The sequence below is a fragment of the Calliphora vicina genome, chromosome 1, assembly GCF_958450345.1.
Source record: "Calliphora vicina chromosome 1, idCalVici1.1, whole genome shotgun sequence".
NCBI classification, from domain to species: domain Eukaryota; kingdom Metazoa; phylum Arthropoda; class Insecta; order Diptera; family Calliphoridae; genus Calliphora; species Calliphora vicina.
The window spans coordinates 69,463,817-69,478,921 of record NC_088780.1 but is presented as its reverse complement, the minus strand read 5'-3'; positions in this window follow the sequence as shown (position 1 = coordinate 69,478,921).

Here is a 15,105-nt window from a genome sequence, read left to right as displayed (position 1 = left end):
TTGATACAGTTGCCATTAGAAACATGTAGAACAATGAAGAAAAAGCTATAGAATTGATATTGGCCTTAAAAGGTAATGCAGCAGTAGTTCTTGAAAGCGTGCCAGCAAGCAACAGAAATTGTTATGATGACATAATGGAGGCGCTACAACGTAAGTACGGTGGCGAACATAAAAAAGAATTATACCTAATGGAATTGCGTGGCAGAGTGCAGAAGGCTAATGAGACACTACAAGATTTTGCGTTGGAAATCGAGCGTTTGCTACAGCTCACTTATCCAGGGGAAAACAATCCATTTTTGGACCATATCAAGATAGATGCATTCGTCAATGGCATCCGCGATCCTGAAATAAAACATGCGGTTTGTGCTACACCTAAACCATCATTTGCTGAAACAGTCTCATTTGCACTGGCACAAGAAACGGCGAAAATAATTTCAAAGCCGCAAATATGCAAGGTGCGCAATATCGCGGTTGTTGCTGAAGACGAGAGAAATATAGTCGACGAATTAAAAAAGGTCTTGGTGGCGTTTAATGATAAGCATAGCAAAGCCAGAGTAAAATGTTATAATTGCGGTAAATTTGGTCATATTCAGCGAAACTACAAAGCACCGAGAAAACGAACCAGATCTGTTTCGCCTCCAAGAAACAACCAGCCGTCAAATCATCAATCGTCACAAGAATCACCTTTAAACTAAAACGAGCTAGTACTATGGGGCAAGAGCTAGCTCCCACATCTGAGGGCCCCACAATCTCCATATCAGTAATGCAGCAGAAAAATAGCAATCTTACGGCTAGTGGATACATCAACGGTCAGAAGCACATTTTTACTATAGACACAGGAGCGTCGCAGTCCATCGTCAAGCCCGATTTAGTGAAGAACTCAATTGAACCATTACGTGGGGTAAGTCTGCGCACAGCTACTGGGGAGCCAGCCACTGTCTATAGCTAGGTACTCTGTTCAAAATTCCGTGCGAAATGCTGTCAAACTACATATAAAATATTTGGAATGAAATATATGCGAAATAATTTCGCAAAAGCAGTACTCTGTTTTTATTGTGGAAAACATGTAAAATACATCTGGCAACCTTATTTTTCCACACGAAATAACATAAGCAGCACTTCTTTCGCACGAAATTAAAACTGTCAAACAGCATATAAAATTTTTCGCATGAAAAAACCATAATTTTTCGCAAATATGAACAGAGTACTAGGCTTATGGTAAAGTAAATGTGAAATTAACCATTGCCAATGTTAGAGTCAATCATGTATTTATTGTTGCCGATATTGTGCACGAAGTAATCATTGGTGCTGATTTCATGATTACTCACGGCATTACTTTGGATATGAGACAAAAAGTTATGATTTGGCGAAATGTGGAAATACCCCTTGACGTCGGATATGAAAATAGGACTCAAGTAAGAAAGCTAGTTACCGTCGAGCATCAGAGACTACCACCACAGTCAGAAACTTTAGTATGGGCCTGTATGGAGGGAGATTGTGAGGACAACAGTTTGTGGGTGGTAGAACCAGCAGAAATAAAAAGTGGTCTTATAACAGCAAAAGCCCTCGTTAAACCCTGCAATAACAAAATAGTTCCTGTAAGAGTGCTTAACCTGTCCAGCTATGAAAAAGTCGTTAAGCCAAATTCCGAAATAGGTCGATACACTTCAGCAGAGGCAGTTATCAATTGCGAGAAAAACCCGGAACATGCCAATAAATCCACCAAACACAATTTGTTGTTGCCCAGCAGTTTGAAAAGTGTCAATTGGAAACCTTGCACTAGCTATATTACTACTTGTACAACTAACTAGTTCGATGTGGCTGCTAAAGTGGTAGTTAAATGGTTATCATTTGCACTACATTTCACCAGCATATTCAGTAATAAACAATAGTCAGATATTTGTCTTTAGTTTTTGAAAATAAATTCAAGAAAAATAAAATCATCTAAAATATACCACTTCGATGGCCACATGTAATGCTGAATGTGGCCGTTTGTGTTTTCGTTCTCATTGATGATGTAGAAAATGCAAAAATAGAGAGTAGACTCACATGTTATTCTTAATAACAATTAGAGAGCAGTACAAATAAGAGCTCTGTGGTTTAGTGGTTAGAGCATTTGACTAGAAAACGAGAGGTTATGTGTTCAACCCGGCTCTCAGAAAAATTTATTTTTTCTTTTTTTCTCAAATGCTGGAGTATTTTCACTATTGAATTTAATAGTGAACTGCAGGGTGGTTTGTGATCACACTTAGAGAACTGAAGAGAGCAAAAATCCACATGCATTAATACATACACATGTTTGCTCTTTTTACAATCCAATTTATTTATGTGTATGTGTGTGTGTTTTTTTTTTTGTTTCTTCCCTGCAGTTCATTGCACTAGTTCCGCTACGTCGAATTCGTTGGCCACTAAGAACTACTACTAGTGAATTTTCAACCCACTCGCAACGTTATTGACTGGTGAATTTAACACGGGGATGTCATTGCAAGTGGCCGATTGGCACACTCTGCATAACACTTCACTATTAAATTCAATAGTGAAAATACTCCAGCATTTGAGAAAAAAAGAAATTTTTCTGAGAGCGGGGTTGAACACATATCCTCTCGTTTTCTAGTCAAATGCTCTAACCACTAAACCACAGAGCTCTATTAGTACTGCTCTCTAATTGTTATTAAGAATAACATGTGAGTCTACTCTCAATTTTTGCATTTTCTACATCATCACTGAGAATGAAAACACAAACGGCCACATTCAGCATTACATGTTGCCATCGAAGTGGTATATTTTAGAGGATTTTATTTTTCTTGAATTTATTTTCAAAAACTTAGGACAAATAGCTGACTATTGCTTATTACTGAATATGCTGGTGAAATGTAGTGCAAATGATAACCATTTAACTACCACTTTAGCAGCCACATCGAACTAGTTAGTTGTACAAGTAGTAATATGGCTAGTGCAAGGTTTCCAATTGGCACTTTTCAAACTGCTGGGTTTTGCTAAAAACTGGTTTTTGATACTTTTTACTTGAATTTGCTTTGTTGTCAAACAATTTATGTGCAAATAACCAACGTAAGAGCTAATGCGACCGATTGTGTAATTGTAGGGCAAGAGCACAAAGTATACAGAGGCGACACGGCAAAATATATATATTTGTGTCTTTCGCTCGAAACAATTTCAACTGGTTTGGTTTTGTGCTTATTTATATAGTTGTTTGTTTTAACGCACTATCTGTATTAAACCGCAAATTTGTTTTCTCTTTCTATCGAAACAATTTCAAAAAAAGCTGATTTTAGTGTTTTTGAACTGTCAAATTTGACACCTCTGTATACTATGTGGCAAGAGTATGTGTTTTAGTTTTGTAAAAAATATAGTTCCCTTTTTGTAGACAATTTAATTATATACTTACAATCTAGAGACCTGTATTAATACCATTAAAAGAGAAAAATGTGAAAAGTGTTTTCTCTACAATTACATTATTAATGCAATAAACGTTGCTATTGCTCCGGAATGCAGAAACCATATTGGAACCGTTTGTTTTTATGGGTTTTTGCCTGTTTTTTTGAAAGTAAAATAAAAATTTTCGTTTATGAATATATGTATATTGAAACGACAATAAAAAACTAAAATTTGTGATAACAATATCAATATAAATTCTCAAATGGAAATTTTTATTTTCTAAAACAGGCAGTAAAATTATTGTGCATCTGATTTTTAAGCAATTAAGGTTTTCCAACATTTTATGGTCTTTTACTGCCTAATAAGCCTGTTTGTTTCATACAGGTAACAAAACGCGAAACCCCATCATAAAAAAGAGGTTTTTTTTTCAAAATTTTTCAATGAAAATTCATATTTTTAAATAATTCTTATAGGTAACAAAACATTTCAGTTTCAAAGCTGCTGTGAAATATTACGTACTGTGTGTGGAGAAATTATAAAAGTGACTAAAAAAATTACAAATAAAAAGTAACGCAATAAATAAAAACATTCTGTACTAAAGCAATGAATGCGAGTACAAAAAACAAAAATAATTTGCCATCGGGCATAAAATGTTGCATAAAAAATGCCAAAAATAGAAAAGGCTTTTCAAGGGTTTAAATTTCCTTCGTCGGACATGATACTAGGTCAAATTTGGCGGGAGAAATGTCGAATTCCTGAGAAGGATTTTAATAAAAATCTTTATATATGCGAAAATCATTTTTCAAGTTCATATGTTGGGAAAAAAAAATTAATGGCAGACGCCATTCCAACCGTACATATGGATGAAATGAAGGAAGAAGCGGAAGATTTTAACGCAGAGTTCAGGAACTCCCCAAAAATTTAGATTTTGAAAATGTCGAAGCCCCCATCTCCACAAATTGCGAAAAACAAATTCAGCTTGTAGATCAGTACAATAAATATAACAATCTCCTCAAAAAATTTAAGAAATTTTAAAATCAAAGAGACCCACAAGATATGTCAGAAAGTTGAATCGTAAAAATACAGATAAGTCTCTTAGGGAATCGATTGATGCTTTACAAAATATAAGCACAGAAAGCTAAACTTTTTGTAAGCTTTTGTTGACCTCTCGCCCAAAGGCATATTCTGAAGATGTAAAATACTTAGCTCAGAACATATTTTACAAATCTCAATCCACATATTTCTTTCTAAGGGATAAATTAAATTTATGTCTGCATTCCACCTTCAATCGGTGGGCACCGATTAAATTTCTTCAACCCGGCTTAAAAAATAATGCTTTTGAATCCGTGAGGCAAAAATGATCCCAGTTGGATGCCAGAGATGTCAAGCACATGGTTTTAATAATGGATGAAATTAGCATAAGAAAAGAGTTGAGGTATAATACAAGCCTCGATCTAGTAGATGGATTCGAAACCACTATTTGAAAGAACTAATAGAATTGGCACCCAAGTGTGTGTTTTTATGATTAAATCTATGGTTTCTAATTTTGTAATCATTCTTAACTATTTTATATCCCACAACGGCTTATCTGCGGATACTTTAAGTGAAATTGTTAAAGAAAATAATAATATTTTGAAAAGCATGGGAATAAACATTCGTGTACTTGTATTTGATCAAGGCTCGACCAACCGAAAATGTTTTTCCAACCTTAAAGTATCTGTGGAAAAGCCGTTTATTGAAACTAGTGATCAAACATTTTTTTGCATGTACGATTTCCCACATTTAATTAAGTCTTTGCGGAATGGGTGGCTAAAGTGTGACATAAAATCACCGGATGGAACGGTCAGCTTTCAAGTTATTAAGGAATTGTATGTAATGGAAGCAAGTGCAAAAACAAAAATGTGTCCAAAATTAACACGGCAACACATTTACCCCAACACTTTTGAAAAAATGCGTGTAAAATTTGCAACACAAATGTTCGGCAGAACTGTTGCGGCTGCTATCAAAACTATTTCCGAAACCACAAAATTTAAGATATATTCCACAGAATTGGCCTTATCAACAGCTCTGTTTATGCTCTAAGGCATATTTTTATATTCCCATAATTCTTTAATTTTAGATAAAAACAGCATTCGGTGCTCTTGCCCTACAATTACACAATCGGTCACATTTGCTTTTAAGAAGGTTATTTTCAAGAAACAAAAATTCTTTTGTTAGGTTTTTGTTTTATTTTTATGTTTTGAATACACACACATGCATACACAAGCACATATATAGGCTGATAAATGAGAATTAAAAGATCTCATACAAAACAAGAGAATGAGAGCATTGTTACGCTCTTTGTTTGTGCTTCTTTCCCTTTTGTCTTCCCCCGCGCAAAGAAATGAAAATTGATTTTTTAATATGTCTGATGTGTTTGCTTTCGAAGCCTGTTTTCATAAAACCAATAAAATTCTTATCAAATCATCAACCGACGAATTTGACATATTCGAAGAATAGGACATGTTTTTTATATCAAAATATTCTCCGTAAAGATATCTTTCAGATAAACATAAAATTGTTATATGTTCTTAAAGAAAGTTTTTTTTTTAATAAAAAAAAGAATTAAGTCACCTTTTCACCCAAAAAACAGGAAAAATCTTTTTTTTTAATATTTAAATTGAAAATCGTTTATTTTTGGATCCATAATAGATACTGACCTCAAATCTTTTGTATATTATTTAGTTGTCTAACTAACAAAAAAAATTCGGTCCAAAATTACGCCCTATATTTTTAAAAGAGCGGACCAAGGTATGGCCAAATTTTAAAATTTAAATTTTTAAATGCCTATAACTTGATAATTAGATGAGATAAAATTAGAAAAAATATTAAAATCTTTGAAATCGGATGGGGAAACAAAAAAATGGCACGTGTTTAAAAATTTTACATGTCGAATGTACCCTACTTTGAGCCCCCATATCGACGCCCCTGGAGCATTTGTATGGCCCATTTTAATAACTTAAACTCCTTGGCTACGCCCACGTTTAGAAATGCCAGATTTATTTCCAAAAAATTTCGATTCTGCCAACAAAAATAATAAGACAAAGTTGTTTGTGTATTTTGTATTGTGCTGAGTGAGTATATAAAACACATCCCATAGAATAATATATCCATAGAAGCGTTACTGAGAGGGAAATAACCTAAGTCATGAGAATGTATTAGTACATAGTTTTGAGGTTGTATTGGTGCCTTTTTAATTTTCTCCAGACACACAGAGTTCTATAAAAATGTATAAATTTTAATTTATTTAAATTTTGTTCTATTTTCAATACCAAAAATTTAAACTCTGTTCTATAAATTAAATTTTATCACAAAAAAATTAAGTGTCAAAAATTAATAAAAAAACATTTTTTTCATTTGAGCAAAATTAATGTGTTTTGGAAATAAAAGTGTCCTAATATCGATAATACTTCCGATATATTTTTATGGAGGTGTCAACAATGTACTATTGATATCGGGCAACAAAATGACACACATAACCTCAATCCATCAAACCCATCTTCGGATTCTAGTTTAGAAATTATTGAGGAATTTCTACAACAGCGTAAGCCACAAACTATCTCACATATCCCACAAGTCACAACAGGTATGGCGACCAGTAAGCAGCGTTGCCACTCATAAAATATTTTTCCTACCAAATTTCTAATTAAAAACTACCAAAGCCTACCAAATTTAAAATATTTGAGAAATGCTATATGAATTCGTTTCAAAATTAATAGTTAGCTTAAACATATATTATTGCTGCTATAAAATTATCCAGAGGAAGAATGATATTGAAGCAGAGTTTAACACATATTATTAGAAAATAAAAGTTTTGAGAGCCCTTTGGCATTTTTTGAACTCAACACTACTAAATAAATACACATTTACCTGACTAAACTAAATATTTTAGAAAATGCTATCTTCATATTTTGCAAATATGTAGTTTTATTATTTTGGCTTAACATAAGTAGTTTTTTCGTTATTATTTTAATTATTTTGTTCTTAAAAATACTTCTGTATTCAGAAATATCGTAGCCTACCAAAATACGACAAATATCGGAACAAACCAACCAAACTACCAAAAGTCAATTTGTTAACTTCAAACTACCAATTTTGGTAGTTCTTATTTAGAATTGTAAAGCAATTATTTGAATAAAGTTTTGATGAATTTTGTTATCATATATTGAATTTAATTTTTCACATTTTGTTTGATCAAACTGCTGCGTAAAAGAATAATTAAATATATTTGCCGTGTGATCACACTATATCAAATATTTGCATGAAATAATTGTTTGATCAAATAGAGCGAAAACAAAAATTATTTGCTCAGCATGGCGGAAAAATAAAAGGAGAATATTTAAGTATTTTAGGCACTAAATTATATACACAATTTCATTATTTTTTTTTAAACATAAATACATATTCAATATTTCTTGAACATTTGTTATTTAAATTATTTTCATTAAATCAAAAAATGAAGTCTTCTTCTTCACATAAAAGTCAGTCAGCCTAGAATGCAATACTGGGAGAAAACTAATTGAAGTCTATGTTTCGATTTTTGCATTTTTATACGATTTTTTTTAATACGTTTTAGATAGTCTGATGTTTGATTATTTTTTATACATAGTACATGGAATTTTTCTATTCACAAAATTTAAAATTGCTCAAATGTATTGAATATTTATTGTATTTGTACAGATTGAATTTAAAATCAAAGAAAATAGTTTAGACATACTTACATAAATAGTATGATTTGATTGCAATTAAAAATTAATTCTCAAACAGTATGATCTGTTTAATTTTTTTTACTGCAGAAGAAGAATATGTCTAATAATATTTTTTACTTTTCTGATTTTGTTATCATAAAAAATTGTTATTCTAAATCTTTAGATAATACAATTGAATTGCAATTATTTAAAAATTTATGTAAAAAAGATAAACATTTCCGTAAAATTTTATAATATTTGTGAACATGTTCTTATTCTGAATGAATAAAATTTGGAAAAACTCGTGTTCGATAAATAATATTTAATAAAAAAATCATTTCAATGAATAAACCAAAGTATAACAAGTAGTCTGACTTCTCTATTTTTCAATTGTCGATTAAATATAGTTCAATTCACGTTAATTCTTCAACACATAGAATTTTATAATTTTATTTTAGACTTCTGGCTCATTTTAATTTCCGATTATTGTTAATTATACCATAGTAATATTCGCTTTGTTTGAATAAAAAGATTTTTAGTTCAAAATCCAAACAAAGCCAAAATAAATACAATAAAATTCCAAAATTGTTTATTAAGTACAATTATACCTACAAATTTCAATATAATTTAATAAATAAACATTTAATAATTATATTATTAAATCATAAATAAACATTCAATAATTACATTATTATTATTAAATTTCTTAAAATTAAGTTATTTTCGCGATTTGTTTTCATTATTTAGCGATTTTTAATTTAATATTATATAGCAACACTACTTTGCGATAACACATGTTGCAACAGCTGTTATTTGACGGTGTTTGATCTTGCAAATGAATTGCAAGATCAAATAAAAAATTACACAAAATGGATGAAAATATTTGCTGTTTAGTGGTCACACATTGGTCACATTACAAGAATGTTTTCTTATCGGCAAATAAATTTGTTTGACCAAATTCAGCTGTTTTCTTGTTTGCCATGCAAAAATATTTCATGTTCAAACTAGAAACATAAAATATTTGACGTTTAAATAAAAGTACTGAAATTTCACAATTCTTTTAATTGTAAAGCAAAATCTAGTAATATCTTAATTTCTAGAAATGTCTTCTTTATTGATGAAAGAAATTAAACTTTTTTTGCAGCTTTATTTAATAATTATTTAGAAAAAATATTACCATAAATGTGACCACAAGACAAATATATTTTCCCCTTCGTGTGTTTGATAGTATTTCGGTGTAGTTTGATTAAACAAATATGGCAAATAAATGTGTACTGTGTGACCACAAAATCAACCCATGAATTATTTGATTTAGTTTTGATCAAACACATGAAACATCTTGTGTCAAATAATTTGCGTAGTCTGACCCTACCTTAAGGCGACCAGATTTTGAAAATAAAAATAGATGACATAAAGAAAAAAGTAAAAAATTTATTTGAATTCAAGTACGTGTTCTATGTATTGTTGAAACACCTTGTGTAAAATATTAGGATCATAGCTTTTGCCATAGGGTAACATAGAGACGAGACGTAATTGTCAAAAACCTAAGTCTGTTGTCAAAAACCTGTCTCTCGCAACAACAAAATACATGCTAGTCAATGTATTTTGTTGTTGTGTCAAACATATTTTTTGTTGTATATTTGTTTGACAAATCGTAGTGTCTCGTCTCTATGTATAATTCTCTATAGCTTTTGCAATTTAATTTAAACGAATCGAAATGTGTGCGTAACTGTCGTTCTAATGAGATATAAAGGACAAAAATTGGTTACAAAAAGCGAAAAAACTACTAACAAAAGTTTTTGTGTAGAAAATTAAAGAAATGTTATATATAAACCAAGGCGAATTTATACAAGGTGGAGTCAGTCAATCAGCTGATTACTCTTTTTTCGCTTGTTTGGTTCTAACACCTGTCAAAGCTTGTTTGTATACTTCAATATCTACATATTCTAAGCTAATTAACAAAATATTTATATTTTGCATAAATAAGTAAAGCCCTCACATTCAATTATCTACACTATATTTAGTTTTAATACATATTTCTTTAATTTTTAATTTCTGTTTTTTGACATTTGTTAAGACCATTTGTTGTTTTTGTAGAACTTGTATAAATTCGCCTTGATATACACATTATAGACAAATATCAAATAAACAATTAGCGCATTTTCTTTTGTTTGAAAGAGCAATAGTTTTCTTTAAAACAGCAACAAAAAATTTTAGCAAACAAATTAGCTTGTATCATATAAGTCGTTTTGTCAAAATGGTTTTAATTAAATTAGAGTCGGCTTATATAAAAACAAGTTGTTTTGTGAAATTGAAATATAAAAAAGTCGAAAGAAGTTCATTTGACAAAAGATTTTTCGGTATTATTAAAAAAAATTATTCAACGTTTTCGGTACAATAGCCAAATAATTAATCAAATATAAAAATGTTTCTTTAAAAACAGTAAATATTTGAATTTTAATATAAAAATTAACTTTTAAATAAAATAATACTATTATCTTATTATAAGAAGAAAACAGCAAAAAATCATATAACTTTATTAAGTTTCTTCTTCGTCAAGATCCAGATAGATTTTAAACGATCTTTATGCTTTAAAAAATGTGTAGATGGGTATTTATCAGTGGCAGTATATCCATCAATCGCGTTTTTTGTTATGTGATACGACTAATGGAGACATGTAACTTCGACCAATTGTGGAATCGGCATCTTTAGGCGACGAGGGTTGATGTCTAGCAGCTTAAAAGCCTATCCTGGGTCTAGTGCTGATTTGTACTGCTAAACTCCAGGTTTACTTTACTCGTACCGCATCCATCGAACCTATTTTCACTCAAATTTTTCACCTGAAAAAGATATATGTATGTAAGTAGTAAAAAATTAACGTATAATGTAGCCTATAAATAAAATTATCTGTATAAATACCTGAAATGTTGCATTTCCTCCATGTGCATTTATCTTTCATCAGACCAATAAAATCTAAAAAATAGTTTTGGTTTAATTCGTGAACGATTTGTAGCCGTTATTAAATTTACCCAGTCGTGTGTATGGTATATTGAAAATGATGAATTTATCTTAATTTTTTTCAATTTGCTCACGCACTGTGTCAAACTCAAGATGCGTATGACCCACAACTAGAAATGTATGGTCAATCCATTCACATGATCGAAATTTTTGGCAAAGATTTTTCAATTTTATGGTCTTTTGTCGAAAACACAGACATATTTACATGTTATTTTTACACTTTATTGGCCATAGCCTCAAGTTTTTTTTAACTTTTTTAAATTTTCGATTTTGTAAACGAACCTCTGTCGATACAAGACGTTTTGTCAAAACGAAAACTCGCGATCAACTCATTTAAAAATCTACTTGTCTCAGACATGTGGTAAGTTTTTCAATCTTTGCTTTCGACAAAACAACTTCTTTCGAAAGAAGCTATTTTATAAAAAATAATTGTTAAAAATGTGCTAGAACTAAATAGAGATAGGCTGTTCTGTCAAAAGGTAGTTACTAGTTTTTTTTTAAATGTTTTGAATTCTATAGCTAGGTACTCTGTTCAAAATTTCGTGCGAAATGCTGTCAAACTACATATAAAATATTTGGAATGAAATATATGCGAAATAATTTCGCAAAAGCAGTACTCTGTTTTTATTGTGGAAAACATGTGAAATACATCTGGCAACCTTATTTTTCCACACGAAATAACATACGCAGCACTTCTTTCGCACGAACAGCTAGCTGTCAAACAGCATGTAAAGTTTTTCGCATGAAAAAACCATAGTTTTTCGCAAATATGAACAGAGTACTAGGCTTATGAGAGAAGTTGTTTTGTCAAATTGAAATTGGGGAAAAACCTGAAAGAGGCCGTTTTTTCGATTGCGTATCTTATGTTCTAAAAGTCATAGAAATACGGCGATAAGACCAAAAGAAGCGCATTCAAATTTTATATTTACTACAAAAATCCTGTAAAATTGTCTTATCTCGAGAGAAGTCGTTTTGTCAAATGTCCACAGAAATGTATCTCAAAAAGTAATTATAATTTTTTTTTTAAATTTATATACAGATTTGTTAACATTTCCTTCGAAGGTCGAAATGCATTCTGACTTCTAGTTTTTGTTTTGTGAGTGATGTCATAATTTCAGCACGTGAAATTTTGTGTCATTTTTAAAGTTTTACTAACTTTTATCTATCGTCCAATCTATTCGAAATATTTTTTATTAGTTTTTAAATAAAATCGTATCAAAATTATTGTTTTTACACCTAAACCGGCAACAATGTCCTGAGGCACTCTTCACATTTTTACTCCTGGTTCCTAAACTTAATTTGCAAATAAGTTTCTGATGGCTGTTCTGAGTTTATTTGGTCATAATATCCCTAAAAAAATTATTCGACAACTTTTTTTAGCTTTTTAAAGTTTGCGGGTTAACATATTAGAGTCTCCAGATATTCGATAAAAAATATTTACTTTGAATGGGAAACTGGCATCAACGTAATTTACACAAAGTTTAAAGACTCACAATTACATTCACTTGATATTCGAATATTTTATCTACAATGGAAACAAAATAACTCATTTGATGCATTACTTTAACTATTATAATTCTCCATATATTCAATTATAACTATTTTCTTTATGTGAAATAAATCATTCCCACTAAGCCAATCGCTCCCAATTTCAGCCAAACATCCTAAAAATATAAGAAAGTGATTCAGACAATGCTAAACGATTCTCGAAATTACAATTTTCTTTGTAATGTAGGTCCTACATCCTCTGTTACGATCTCTCCCAATTTTTTAATCTTAGAGGCTTTCATAATTATTGTTTTCCAAATATTCGAAAATAACTAAAACAATCCAGCACATTTCAGCCAACCACCTACCATGGTAACGAAATAAATCCTTCAATGTTTTACGACTTTCTCTAATACAGTTCACCAGATATTCGATAATATATAATACAAAGTTTGATGAATCTTGCAATTATGATTCTCGAGTTGTATAGAAATAACTATTTACTATTTGTTTTGTAGATGACTCACCCTTGTTCCGATCCCTCCCAATTATAGTTCTGCAGATATACGAAAATACTATTTACTTTGCATGGGAGGCGCCTCACCCACTAATCCAATCCTGCCCATTTTTAGTCATATTATGTAAAATTATAAAAGAGATATTCGAACTATTTACTTTGTATGGGAGGTTATGGATAAACACAAAATTTCTTATTTATACTTTTGAAAAGATACTTTCTAAATACCTATTTTTGTGACTATAGTGAGCTAAATTAAAAATGTTTTCCTTTAAACAAATATTAAATGCTTAAAAACGAAAGATACCTATTTTTCCTCTTTTTTAACCCTTTATGGCCCAAGTTATGAGATAGCCTATTGGCGCTTCCAGGTAAGGAACTATCTACGTTGCAATAAAATCGGTTCAGCCGTTTATGTGTGATTGTCAAACAAACAAACCAACAAACAAACTTAAAGATAATTTAAATATGTATAAAATATAAACAAATCCTTGACTGCGATAACCTGAACAAAACATTATATTTTATACATATTAAATCCCAAATTTTACATTTTCAAACTTCTGCCTGCTGTCTTCAATGTATTTAGAGCATAAACGAAGAAAATCCCGTAACTTCCAGTGATAATTTGTACAAATTATCAAGTACGCGAACACTACTAATGCAAGTAAATGAAACAGACACACAAAAACACGTGTAAAAATACTATACCGTACATGTACCCTCAAAATTTCACTACGTGTTCAAATTTTATATTTACTACAAAAATTCTGTAAAATTGTCTTATCTCGAGAGAAGTCGTTTTGTCAAATGTCCACAGAATTTATTGTTGGGGATAAGCTAGTTCCTATGCGCATTTCACTGGTTGCTTAGGCCAGATCATCAGGAAACCTTTTCCAAAAGGCTTTAGAAAAACTAAAGATATACAAATAAAACTATAGAGTGAATGAGAATTACAGATTTTTTTTGTAAAAATATCAAAGCTTAAACAAACACTAAATTTTGTTTAACAAATTTCTGAACAATGAACAGAAATATACGATTTGACAAAAAAACCTTTTAACCCTCCGGCGGGTGAGAAGATCCCTTTTTCATTTTCAAACTGAAATTACTCCTTGACGGTCCATGGGATGTATTCCAAGAAAATTTTATCTAGAATCGTTTAAATAAAAATCAAAGCGATCCTACCAATAGTTTAGTTTCTCTTGAGATTTAAATGTGTTCATCACGGGAATATGTGAAAAGGGACCTTGTTCTGAAATTTCAACAATAGTTTTTTAGGCTTTTTTCATATAAAACTCATAACAAATTAATAATGTTATATATAAAAGAAAATTTTTTTTATAACATTCATTATACATGTATAATTAGTAAATAATAATAAATCAAAACAAAAAAAATGTTTAAAAATGCGTTTTCATATAAAATTCCCTAAAGGTCCCTGTGGACCTTGTACTTCGTATAAGGGCAAAAACTACTCAACCGTCGAAGGGTTAATTTATAAAATTAAAAATAAATATTGATCATGCTTTTAAAAATTAAGATGACAAAAGATGGCAGATTAAAAAAAAAGATGACAGATAGAGAACACAAATTTTATAGATGACAGCCAGTTGAAATAGATGATTGTCGTCTAAAAAAGAGGACGTATGGTCACCTTACTTTAACACAAGGCGAATTCATATAAGATTTACTCGTCCCTACAACAATACAAAATCAACACACATTTTTGTTGCTTCGTATCCAATCTGTCAAAAAACACAAGTAAGGCCAATTCAATATTAAAGTGGAATTTAACAAAAAACTAGTGTAATATATATTTTTATTGCTTCATTTCATGTGGAGGATGTAAAAATATTCGATGACGAGTTCAAACGCGTGGAGAAACAGAAAAAATTGAATATAAAACAACAGAAAATAGTGGACGCATTAAAAAAACACACAAATACAAACACACAC